This window comes from Venturia canescens, chromosome 4 (assembly GCF_019457755.1).
Source record: "Venturia canescens isolate UGA chromosome 4, ASM1945775v1, whole genome shotgun sequence".
Lineage (NCBI taxonomy): Eukaryota > Metazoa > Arthropoda > Insecta > Hymenoptera > Ichneumonidae > Venturia > Venturia canescens.
The window spans coordinates 3164420-3177304 of record NC_057424.1 but is presented as its reverse complement, the minus strand read 5'-3'; positions in this window follow the sequence as shown (position 1 = coordinate 3177304).

The window sequence follows — 12885 nt, the reverse complement described above, 5'->3', positions numbered from 1 at the left end:
GGTTTCTCGAATGATTCTGCAATTATTAAGAGATTATCATCTGTTTTTATGCTAGCTCGGGTTATAAACTTAAAACAGTTTACGCGTACAAGTGCATGCATTGTATCTATACGATGTACTGCACAAATTCATTTTCAACATTACACACAAGCTTGGCGTGCATGGTTTTCAATCGGAAGCTCGGGAAGAGACAATTGTTCAAATTTACTATGAAAACAATAATTAATTAGTATTGTATGAACGATTGTGAAAAAAACCGATCCCCCAATAAAATATGAGAGGCCCTGTTATATAATGATTTGATAAACAATACAGATGGGTGAAATTTGTGGATAAAATTGAACAATTAAACGAACGGATAAAGAAATGAAATCAATCAATCCCTTTATATGCCTTTATCTTGTACGGATACATACGGCCATTCTTTCATGCCCATACGCATTCTAATTTATCCACGCGTCACTTTCACTCGTTTGTCCGTAAACTCATTTTTTTACCAAATGGGCAGATGATTGGATGAATTACACAAGTACTGAAATGGATGAACAAAGAAGTAAGTTGTGTAAACATTGATTTGAGAAAAGAAAACGCGTTGAATACGAAACATTTGGAGTAATGAATTTATCAGTCAAACTAGTCAAGAATGGATATTTTTCTTTGTGTACACAACGCGGGATCTCACGTCGAACTACTCAATAAAATAGTTGGATGGAAAAGGGATGGCAAATTAAAATATAATTACATGAGAGGATCATCAAGATTTCTTCAAATATATGGATGGATGAGGCATTCCTTCGCCGAGCTTCCGATTGAAAACCATGCACGCCAAGCTTGTGTGTAATGTTGAAAATGAATTTGTGCAGTACATCGTATAGATACAATGCATGCACTTGTACGCGTAAACTGTTTTAAGTTTATAACCCGAGCTAGCATAAAAACAGATGATAATCTCTTAATAATTGCAGAATCATTCGAGAAACCTTTGTTGCTCTGTGACGTTTGCTGGAAAATTTTTCTGAATAAGTGAGGGATTAGGGCTAAAAGTGTACACGAATGAATTCCACAAGAACCTTAATTCATTCACTGTACTTGGCTACGTTAGAAAATGATCTCATTTTTTTTTATTTCCAAAATTCAAAATTCCTACAGGAAACGTAATTCATACACTGTATATGTTACAATAGATCTCATATTTTTTCACAGTTAAACATTTTTTTAAATTTATTTATTGAAAATGCGAATATAGAAAATCATTTAAAACAACGGTCACGACCTTTTAATACTTGGCGTGCCTTTTTTACTTTTTGAAGTTTTAATATTTACTGATTTCACTTCTTTTTGCGAAGCGTGACAACTATATAGGAATCGTATTTCATTCACTGTATTTGTCAACTTCAGAAAACGATCTCATTTTTTTTTATATTTTGAAGTTTTTTATTGATAATGCGAATATAGAAAATTATTGGAAACTACGGTCGCGACCTTTTAATAATTGGCGTTCTTTTTTTACTTTGTCAATTATTTTTTTTTTCTGATTTCACTTATTTTTTAGAGGCGTGACAATATTTACTTAAGAAAAAAAATACATTCCTCGTCTTCGACGAAAATTTTTAAAACGATTTGTTTCAAGTTGAGTACTTTTCTCTATGTGGCAAAAGCAATCGACACAGCCAATTTTTCTATGTAGATGGACGAAAACTGTGCGGTTATGTTCATGTGAGTTGAAACCTTTTACAAGCAATAATGGTGACGATTTTGATTATCCATTCAGCATATAGAATTTTCTAATGAAAGATTGGGAAATTCCTAAGCAATGGGATGATATTTTCATTTTCTATTCCTTTTTTTGGAAAGCTCCATTTGTTTATTTGGAAAATTGATTTATGAAACTATCTTCTTCTTCTTCTCTTTCAATGGATTCCATGTTGACCTGGATACTGTCAATGGTTTGCAATGTCCAAAGAAACGTTTCCATGCTATTTAATATCTAAGACGACAGCTTTATAGTTATTTGTGTCCAGTGATATTTTTTCATGGTCTTCTATAACGTCAGAACATGCTTTCTCAATGCAGACTGTTAAATCGCCGATCTAGATATCGATAACTATGAGGAAATATATTGCAAACCATTGCACCGTTTACCTAAATATCGAAAAATATAAAATTGTCGAATATATATTGAAAAATATGAAGGCATCCACCTAGACGTCGAAAACCCTATAGTCGCCAACCTAGACATCGAAAACAATAGAGCCATCGACCAAGATATCGAAAACCATGCAGTCGTCAATCTAGACATCGAAAACCATGCGGTCGTCAACGTAGTCATCCTTAGAAAAACTGACTGCACCATCGGAAACTATGGAGCCGTTGACCTTCATACCGGAAACCATAGACAAATTCACCTCAACATCGGAAACTATGAAGTTATCGACCGGGATAGTGAAAACTATGAAGTCGTCGATCTAGTCCACGAAAACAATGGGAAAACATACCTGGACATTGAAAACTGCCGAGCCGTTGATCTAGACCTCGAAAAGCATGGAAAAACATACCGAGACGGCGAAAGCCATGAAAAAATATACCTATCCATCGAAAACCATAAAGCTGTCGACGTAGCCATCGAAAACAATGGAGCCGACGACCTAGACCATGAAAACCATGGAGAAACATATCCAGACATCAAAAAGTATGGAATTGTTGACTTAGCATCAAAAACCATGGCGGAATATACCTGGACCACGAAAATCATGAAGGAACATACCTAGACATTGAAAATTATGGAGAAATATACCTGGACATCCGAAACCATGGAGGAATATACCTAGACATTGAAAACTATGTAAACACATACCTAGACATCGAAAGTTATAGAGCCATCGACCTAGATCACGGAAATGATGGAAAAATATACCTAGAGAACAAAAACTATGTAAATACAGACCTAGCCATCGAAAACTGTTGAGCGGTCAACCTAGACCACGAAAAATATCGAAAAACATACCTAGACATCGATAACTATGAAGCCGGCGACCTCGCGCACTAAAACCATGAAAAAAAAACGAAAACCATGGAGGGACATACCTAGACATAAAAAAAATGATGGAATAATACACCTGGACATCGAAAACTATGTAGAAACATACTTAGCCGACGAAAGCCAAGGAGAAGCATACCCCGCAAACGAACAGTATGGAGCTGTCCACGTAGACATCGAAAACCATGGAGGAATCTACCTAGACCACGAAAACCATAGAGAAACATATCCAAACATCGAAAACCATGGAGAAATATACCTGAACCACGGAAACCATGATGGAACATGCCTAGATATTGAAAACCATGGAGGAATATACCTAGACATCGAAACCTATAGAGGAATTATCCTAGACCACGAAAACCCGAGAGAAACATACCTGGACATCAAAAACTGTGGAGTCGTCGTCCTCGACTGCGAAAACCATGAAGAAACATACCTAGACCACGAAAACCATGAAGGAATCTACCTAGATCACGAAAACCATGGAGGAATATACCTGGACCACGAAAACCATGGAGGAACATACCTAGACATCGAAACCCATGGAGGAATTATCCTAGACCACGAAAACCCGAGAGAAACATACCTGGACATGGAAAACTGTAGAGCCGTCGACCTCAACTGCGAAAACCATGAAGAAACATACCTAGACCACGAAACCATAGAGGAATCTAACTCGACCACGAAAACCATGGAGGAATCCACCTAGACCACGAAAACCATGGAGAAACATATCCATACATCGAAAACCACGGAGGACTATACCTGGACCACGAAAACCATGAAGAAACATGTCTAGACATTGAAAACCATGGAGGAACATACCTAGACATCGAAATCCATGGAGGAATTATCCTAGACCACGAAAACCCGAGAGAAACATACCTGGACATCGAAAACTGTAGAGCCGTCGACCTCGACTGCGAAAACCATGAAGGAATCTACTTAGACCACGAAAACCATGGAGAAATATATCTTTACATCGAAAATCATGGAGGAATATACCTGGACCACGAAAACCATGGAGAAACATGTCTAGACATAGAAAACCATGGAGGAACATACCTAGACATCGAAATCCATGGAGGAATTATCCTAGACCACGAAAACCCGAGAGAAACATACCTGGACATCGAAAACTGTAGAGCCGTCGACCTCGACTGCGAAAACCATGAAGAAACATACCTAGACCACGAAAACCATGAAGGAATCTACCTAGATCACGAAAACCATGGAGGAATATACCTGGACCACGAAAACCATGGAGGAACATACCTAGACATCGAAACCCATGGAGGAATTATCCTAGACCACGAAAACCCGAGAGAAACATACCTGGACATGGAAAACTGTAGAGCCGTCGACCTCAACTGCGAAAACCATGAAGAAACATACCTAGACCACGAAACCATAGAGGAATCTAACTCGACCACGAAAACCATGGAGGAATCCACCTAGACCACGAAAACCATGGAGAAACATATCCATACATCGAAAACCACGGAGGACTATACCTGGACCACGAAAACCATGAAGAAACATGTCTAGACATTGAAAACCATGGAGGAACATACCTAGACATCGAAATCCATGGAGGAATTATCCTAGACCACGAAAACCCGAGAGAAACATACCTGGACATCGAAAACTGTAGAGCCGTCGACCTCGACTGCGAAAACCATGAAGGAATCTACTTAGACCACGAAAACCATGGAGAAATATATCTTTACATCGAAAATCATGGAGGAATATACCTGGACCACGAAAACCATGGAGAAACATGCCTAGATATTGAAAACCATGGAGGAATATACCTAGACATCGAAACCTATAGAGGAATTATCCTAGACCACGAAAACCCGAGAGAAACATACCTGGACATCAAAAACTGTGGAGTCGTCGTCCTCGACTGCGAAAACCATGAAGAAACATACCTAGACCACGAAAACCATGAAGGAATCTACCTAGATCACGAAAATCATGGAGGAATATACCTGGACCACGAAAACCATGGAGAAACATGTCTAGACATAGAAAACTATGGAGGAACATACCTAGACATCGAAATCCATGGAGGAATTATCCTAGACCACGAAAACCCGAGAGAAACATACCTGGACATCGAAAACTGTAGAGCCGTCGACCTCGACTGCGAAAACCATGAAGGAATCTACTTAGACCACGAAAACCATGGAGAAATATATCTTTACATCGAAAATCATGGAGGAATATACCTGGACCACGAAAACCATGGAGAAACATGTCTAGACATAGAAAACCATGGAGGAACATACCTAGACATCGAAATCCATGGAGGAATTATCCTAGACCACGAAAACCCGAGAGAAACATACCTGGACATCGAAAACTGTAGAGCCGTCGACCTCGACTGCGAAAACCATGAAGAAACATACCTAGACCACGAAAACCATGAAGGAATCTACCTAGATCACGAAAACCATGGAGGAATATACCTGGACCACGAAAACCATGGAGGAACATACCTAGACATCGAAACCCATGGAGGAATTATCCTAGACCACGAAAACCCGAGAGAAACATACCTGGACATGGAAAACTGTAGAGCCGTCGACCTCAACTGCGAAAACCATGAAGAAACATACCTAGACCACGAAACCATAGAGGAATCTAACTCGACCACGAAAACCATGGAGGAATCCACCTAGACCACGAAAACCATGGAGAAACATATCCATACATCGAAAACCACGGAGGACTATACCTGGACCACGAAAACCATGAAGAAACATGTCTAGACATTGAAAACCATGGAGGAACATACCTAGACATCGAAATCCATGGAGGAATTATCCTAGACCACGAAAACCCGAGAGAAACATACCTGGACATCGAAAACTGTAGAGCCGTCGACCTCGACTGCGAAAACCATGAAGGAATCTACTTAGACCACGAAAACCATGGAGAAATATATCTTTACATCGAAAATCATGGAGGAATATACCTGGACCACGAAAACCATGGAGAAACATGCCTAGATATTGAAAACCATGGAGGAATATACCTAGACATCGAAACCTATAGAGGAATTATCCTAGACCACGAAAACCCGAGAGAAACATACCTGGACATCAAAAACTGTGGAGTCGTCGTCCTCGACTGCGAAAACCATGAAGAAACATACCTAGACCACGAAAACCATGAAGGAATCTACCTAGATCACGAAAATCATGGAGGAATATACCTGGACCACGAAAACCATGGAGAAACATGTCTAGACATAGAAAACTATGGAGGAACATACCTAGACATCGAAACCTATAGAGGAATTATCCTAGACCACGAAAACCCGAGAGAAACATACCTGGACATCGAAAACTGTAGAGCCGTCGACCTCGACTGCGAAAACCATGAAGGAATCTACTTAGACCACGAAAACCATGGAGAAATATATCTTTACATCGAAAATCATGGAGGAATATACCTGGACCACGAAAACCATGGAGAAACATGTCTAGACATAGAAAACTATGGAGGAACATACCTAGACATCGAAATCCATGGAGGAATTATCCTAGACCACGAAAACCCGAGAGAAACATACCTGGACATCGAAAACTGTAGAGCCGTCGACCTCGACTGCGAAAACCATGAAGGAATCTACTTAGACCATGAAAACCATGGAGAAATATATCTTTACATCGAAAATCATGGAGGAATATACCTGGACCACGAAAACCATGGAGAAACATGTCTAGACATAGAAAACCATGGAGGAACATACCTAGACATCGAAATCCATGGAGGAATTATTCTAGACCACGAAAACCCGAGAGAAACATACCTGGACATCAAAAACTGTGGAGCCGATGACCTCGACTGCGAAAACTATGAAGAAACATACCTAGACCACGAAAACCTTGGAGGAATCTATCTAGACCACGAAAACCATGGAGAAACATATCCATACATCGAAAACCATGAAGGAACGTGTCTAGACATTGAAAACCATGGAGGAACATACCTGGACATCGAAACCCATGGAGGAATTATCTTAGACCACGAAAACCCGAGAGAAACTACCTGGACATCGAAAACTGTAGAGCCGTCGACCTCGACTGCGAAAACCATGAAGGAATCTACTTAGAACGAAAACCATGGAAAAACATATCCATACATCGAAAACCACGGAGGAATATACCTGGACCACGAAAACCATGAAGAAACATGACTAGACATTGAAAACCATGGAGGAATATACCTAGACAGCAAAACCCATGGAGGAATTATCCTAGACCACGAAAACCATGGAGAAACATACTCGGACATCGAAAACTGTGGAGCCGTCGCCCTCGACCGCGAAAACCATGAAGAAACATGCCTAGTCCACGAAAACCATGGAGGAATATATCTAGATATCAAGAAATATGGAGAAATTCACGTGGACATTCAAAACCATGCAGGAATATACCTAGGCGTTAGTGGACTATGGAGAAATATACCTGGATATCCGAAACTATGGAGAAATACACCTGGACATCAGAAACCATGGGGGAATATACCTAGACATCGAAACCCATGGAGAAATTATCCTAGACCACGAAAACCATGGAGAAACATACCTTAGACATCGAAAACTGTGGAGCCGTCGACCTCAACCGCGAAAACCATGAAGAAACATACTTAGACCACGAAAACCATGGAGAAACATACCTGGATATCGAAAACTGTGGAGCCGTCGACCTCGAACGCGAAAGCCATGGAGGAATATACCTAGACATCAAGAATAATAGAGAAATACACTTGGACATTAAAAACTATGGAGAAATACACTCTCACATCAGAAACCATGGAGGAATATACCTAGACATCGAAATCCATGGAGGAATTATCCGAGACCACGAAAACCATGGAGAAACATACCTGGACATCGAAAACTAAGGAGCCGTCGACCCAGACCTCGAAAACCATGAAAAAACATACCTAGACGACGAAAGCCATGGAGGAATATATCCGGACATAAAATACTATAGGGTCGTCGACCTAGACATACTCGAAAAATCCAGCGGCGTCGACCAGGATTTTATATTTTTTTATTTTTATTATTTATTATTTAATTTTATTTTTATTATTATATTTTTTCATTTTATTATATTATTATTATATTATAATATATATTGTATAATATAATATATATATTGTATTATACATTAATTATAATAAAATATTTATTATAATTTATTTTATTATTTATTAATAAATAAAATATATATTATATAATAATACGAGTTATGCGTAAGCCAGGAGCTGGTATTGCCCCCGCTGTCCGCACATTCTCTGTCTCTCTCGCTCGGCGACGCGCAAGAGAGGGGGTAGCCGCGTTCAGCGTACTGTGTGACAGGAGAGCCGAGAAATGTATACCAAGCCTGCAAAGGCCGTAAGTCCGAACGTAAACATGCTCAACTTACGCCTCTCTGTCTCTAAGAAATGAAATTTATCGTAAAGCGTTCGGTCTCAATTCTTTAAAGAGACATATCTCGGGAATGGCTGAATGGATTTACTTCCAACAAAGACCAATGGAAAGGGAAAAATCGAAAAAAAATTCTCACCAATTTTTAGATTTTTTAATAATATGGTTTGTCCGCAAGCGCCGTTTGAAAACTCTGTGACGTCAAAAATCGGCATATTCGCGTATATAAGAGTGCGGCAGGGCTCGCGCTGGCTTTTTCTTTACGCGCTGCTGATTTTCCTTTTAATACTTGGCGTCGAGCCGCTACCGCGTCTCTTGATGTCATCTGCGTATTGGAGCGAGCGGCAATTTTGGCCTAAATGTTGATTAAGCTTCCGAATGTATATATTAAAGAGACTGGGGCTTAACACGCATCCCTGCGGTAAACCTTTACTTAGATTTTTGTTGGTAATAAATGTGCCGTTTTCGTAGAAGTTGGCGTTTCTATTGCTGATCATGTTTGCAATGAGACGTATGATGCAATTTGGTAATCTCAATTCTGAGAGATTCTCTACTAGTTTATTTGTGATTACATTATCATATGCTCCTTCCAGATCGAGAAATATTGCCGCTATACGTGCTGCTTTTTGGCAAAAGAATTGTATATATCTGAGGTAAAAATTGAGATGTTGTCAATGCATGAACGGGATTTTCTGAAGCCGAATTGTGAATTCGGGATTATTAATTCAGTTTATAACAAGAAATCGAGTCTATTTTTGATCATTCGTTCAAAGAATTTTAAAAAGCATGAGGCTAATGATATGAGTCTGTAACCTTTTGGTTTTTTCGGGATCAGGTAGTTTACGAACTCTAACCACGTTGGGGGGATCTCTCCCGTGAACATGCATTTGTTGAATATCTTTACTAATGTTTTCATTATTTTTTCTGGGAGTGTTTTAATTATTTTGTTATTCAATGCGTCTCTGCCTGCTGCGGATTTAGATTTTAATCTGTTTTTGATACAATTTAATTCTGGAAGTGAACATGGGAGCCAGATTCCACGTACCGGTTCGATTTTCCTTCTTTCCCAGTCTGGGAGGGGTATACGGTTTGGAGTCTCAGTGGGGGCGAGTTTTTCAATTGCCCTGTCTAGTTCTAACTTGTTTTGTGCCCTACTTTCATGATTTCTTTGTGTATGAATTCCGTTAAATTTCCTGACGATTTCCCAGACTTTACTGATCTTCATATGTCCGGGTTGATGAAGCCGGCGAAAGCTCTAAAGGATTCCGCTTTTTCTTTTTTGAAAATCTATTTGGTTGTTAGATCATTTTCTCTCCATTTCGTGAAATCTTCGGGTTTTTTTGTTAGTTTGTACTTTTTCATTGCTGTTCGACGTCTATCTCGCGCTTCAGAGCATTTGGTGTTCCACCAGTTCTTAGGCGATCTGTTCTTTGCTAGGCTATAGGAGTTTTTGTTGTGTACTTTCGCGCCTGCTTTAATGGCATTTTCTTTTATCAGATTTGTCAATAAATTATACTGTTCTATTGCATTGATCGTACTTATTTCTTCTGGGATTCTGTGATGTTTCATGTTTTCGGTAAAGTTTTTCCAATCTATCTTTGTTGTTGATAGTGTCGGTCTTCTGTCTCTGTCTTTATGGTTTATTCCTTTTATTCTAATTATGATAACAAAGTGGTCACTTCCCAGTAGGTCATCTGTCACCTCCCATGTTACTAAGGGAGACATCAATGCGTTGCAAAGTGTAATATCTAACGCGTTTGTCTTTCCATCTGCCGAGAGAAAGGTGTCTGCGCCATTATTTAATGTAAGTAAGTCAAAGTTGTCGAGTGCACGGGTTAGTGTTCTACCTGAGGGATTGATAGATCGGCTAACCGCCAAAACCGCCACATCGATCACATCCCAATTGCCTCCATCTCAGATCAAATTAAATGTACCGTAAAGCGAAAGCCCTCGCAGTATGTATCGTCTGATTTATCGAATAAACATTATACTCTTCTAACCACGGTGTTCGCATTTTATTTCGTATTACCCGTCTCACTCCTTCCCGCGTATTGACACGAAAGCTAAGCGTTGACATAATCATAACTAAAATCGAATTATTTCGTGTCCGTGTGCCTCACCGGGCGACGCAGTACAAAGGAGAGATAAGGAATTTGGGAGTGTGCGTGACACCAAGGCACGCTCTCACCTACGCAGTACACGGTTGCGTTGATCGAAAACTTGGCTCCTTGGCTTCATGTTCTCCTGACTAGCGCTCACCGATTCCAGAATCTATTTTGCCGATTATTAAATTAATAAAAACCCTTCGTGACCCGTCTTTCAAACCACGATTCATACGAGAGGTAAGAAATTCACATTTTTTGGTATTCTTTGCCGCAGTCACATCTCTGCGCTGCTATTTCCGTGTTTTCTTTTCTCTTTTTGATCTCATCTAGCAGCGATCTCTTTCTCTCGCATTCACTGAATGCCTATGATGAAGGATTAATACAGTACACACGAAAGTACAATTGCGCCCTGAGGCATTCTCGACAACCCAGTGCAAACGCGAGAGAGACAGAGCAGAGCTAACACTACCTCTCGCGAATATTAGTAAAATTCCGTAATTCGAAGTCCCAATCTCCTATTTCTTCCATTTCGTAATCCTCCCCCAAGGACTGAGCCACCCGATCAACGCACCGGGTATAGTAACGAAACGTTTCAATGGCAAGCACAGCCCCATATAGGGAAGTGCGCATTAAAGTCACCTCCTATTATTATGTGATGTTTCTCGCCGATTTTTGTCATTTCGTTGAGAAATGAGTTTCATGTTGTAATTCTTGTATAGAAATTGGGTGCTCTATAGCAACTTACTATATATAAGTTCTTGTTTCCCTTTAAAATTATTTCTATCGCTATAGTTTCGATTTCTCTTAAATTCCATATATTGGTCGGTAGTTGTATGACGTTATAGGGAATGTTTTTTTTTACCCCTATGGCAACCCCTCCTCCTCCGTTGCCGTCATTTTTGTCTCTTCTTATTAGGTTAAAATTTTGTATTTTCAAATTTAGATTCTCTTTAAGTCGCGTTTTAGATAGAATTAGGATGTCTATTTCTTTGGTTAGTTGTGGGAGCTCGTGTTTTTTGTTCATTAAACTCCTGCAATTCCATTGTGCGATACTTAGACCCTCAAAGTTGTCCGAGAACATCGATTACAGTGTTTTGCTTTGCGTAGAAAATACGCATAATGAATTTGGGTTTAGTTAGGAGTTAAGAGCTTTGGAATCTTCCTGTTCTATATTTGAAGGGATTCAGTGGAAGCGTTCTTTTCATGACTGTTTGAGTTGTTTTCGTTGTTCGTAATGTTGTCATTTAATTGGGTTGATGTGAGGAAATTTACTGCTGGGAAGTGTATTTCCCTGAGTTCGTCTCTTTGTGAGTCGTTGTTTTGTCTCTGTGTTTTCTCGCGGATCGTGTGTTGCCTTTGTTTTGCTTGATTTTCATTTTGGTAATGATTCGACGTGTTATTTGTTGTGTCTGATTTGGTTTTAGTAGTTGCAACTATAACCAAGTAATGTCAGATGAACGCCACAAACGCGTTAGCCTGTGGCGCTCGGCATCACGCTGTAGCGCCACTAGCGCGCCATCTACTTCGCCATTTTCATATTCCTTTGGCGTATTTCCCACTCGGACAAACATGAGTATTTTCTGTCTGGCCCGCAGAAGAAATGATTCAGTGTCTGGGAATGGTACTTTCACGTCGTTGATTTGTACGCACCTCTCTTTCCAGTCAATTTTTCCCTTGTTATTACCGAGGGTCTCATGTCCAAGTATTGCATCAAATTCTACAGGAAAATCATCCTTGACAACGTGGAACATTTCTGACTTGCCACAAATAGTAATGTTAGTTTGACTGAGAGTTTTAGGTCTATCTAAACTCGAAATTCCATATCATTCGTAAGTGATTGATTTATTAATTGAATTTTTATCAGCGATGTTTTCAATTTTTATGAGGTTTAATTGCGATCCCGAGTCCGCGAGAAATAGGGTTTGTTTTTTGATAAGTTCCCGTGACTCTATTATTATTGTTGGTGCATTATAGTTGCTAGAGGTTGTATTGAGATTGCAATTAGCCCGAAGGATTTTTCGTTCTATTACTTTGGGTCTTTCGGTTTTTGGTGCCTTTACTGGTTTTGTCCCGTCGAGGCACCTGGCCGAGGGGTCGTTGACTCGTTTCCCGCCGGCTGGTTATTCGGGTTTGCCGCAGCCTTTTCCCATTGTTATAAGCTCTTCTACGGCAATCGTTTATTACGTGCCCGATTTTTTTGCAATAATTACAGGATACGTTGTTTTTATTTTCTGTGGTTTGTTGTTGTTGTTGTTGTTGCTGCTGTTGGGGTTGTGGTTGTTTTTTTTGTT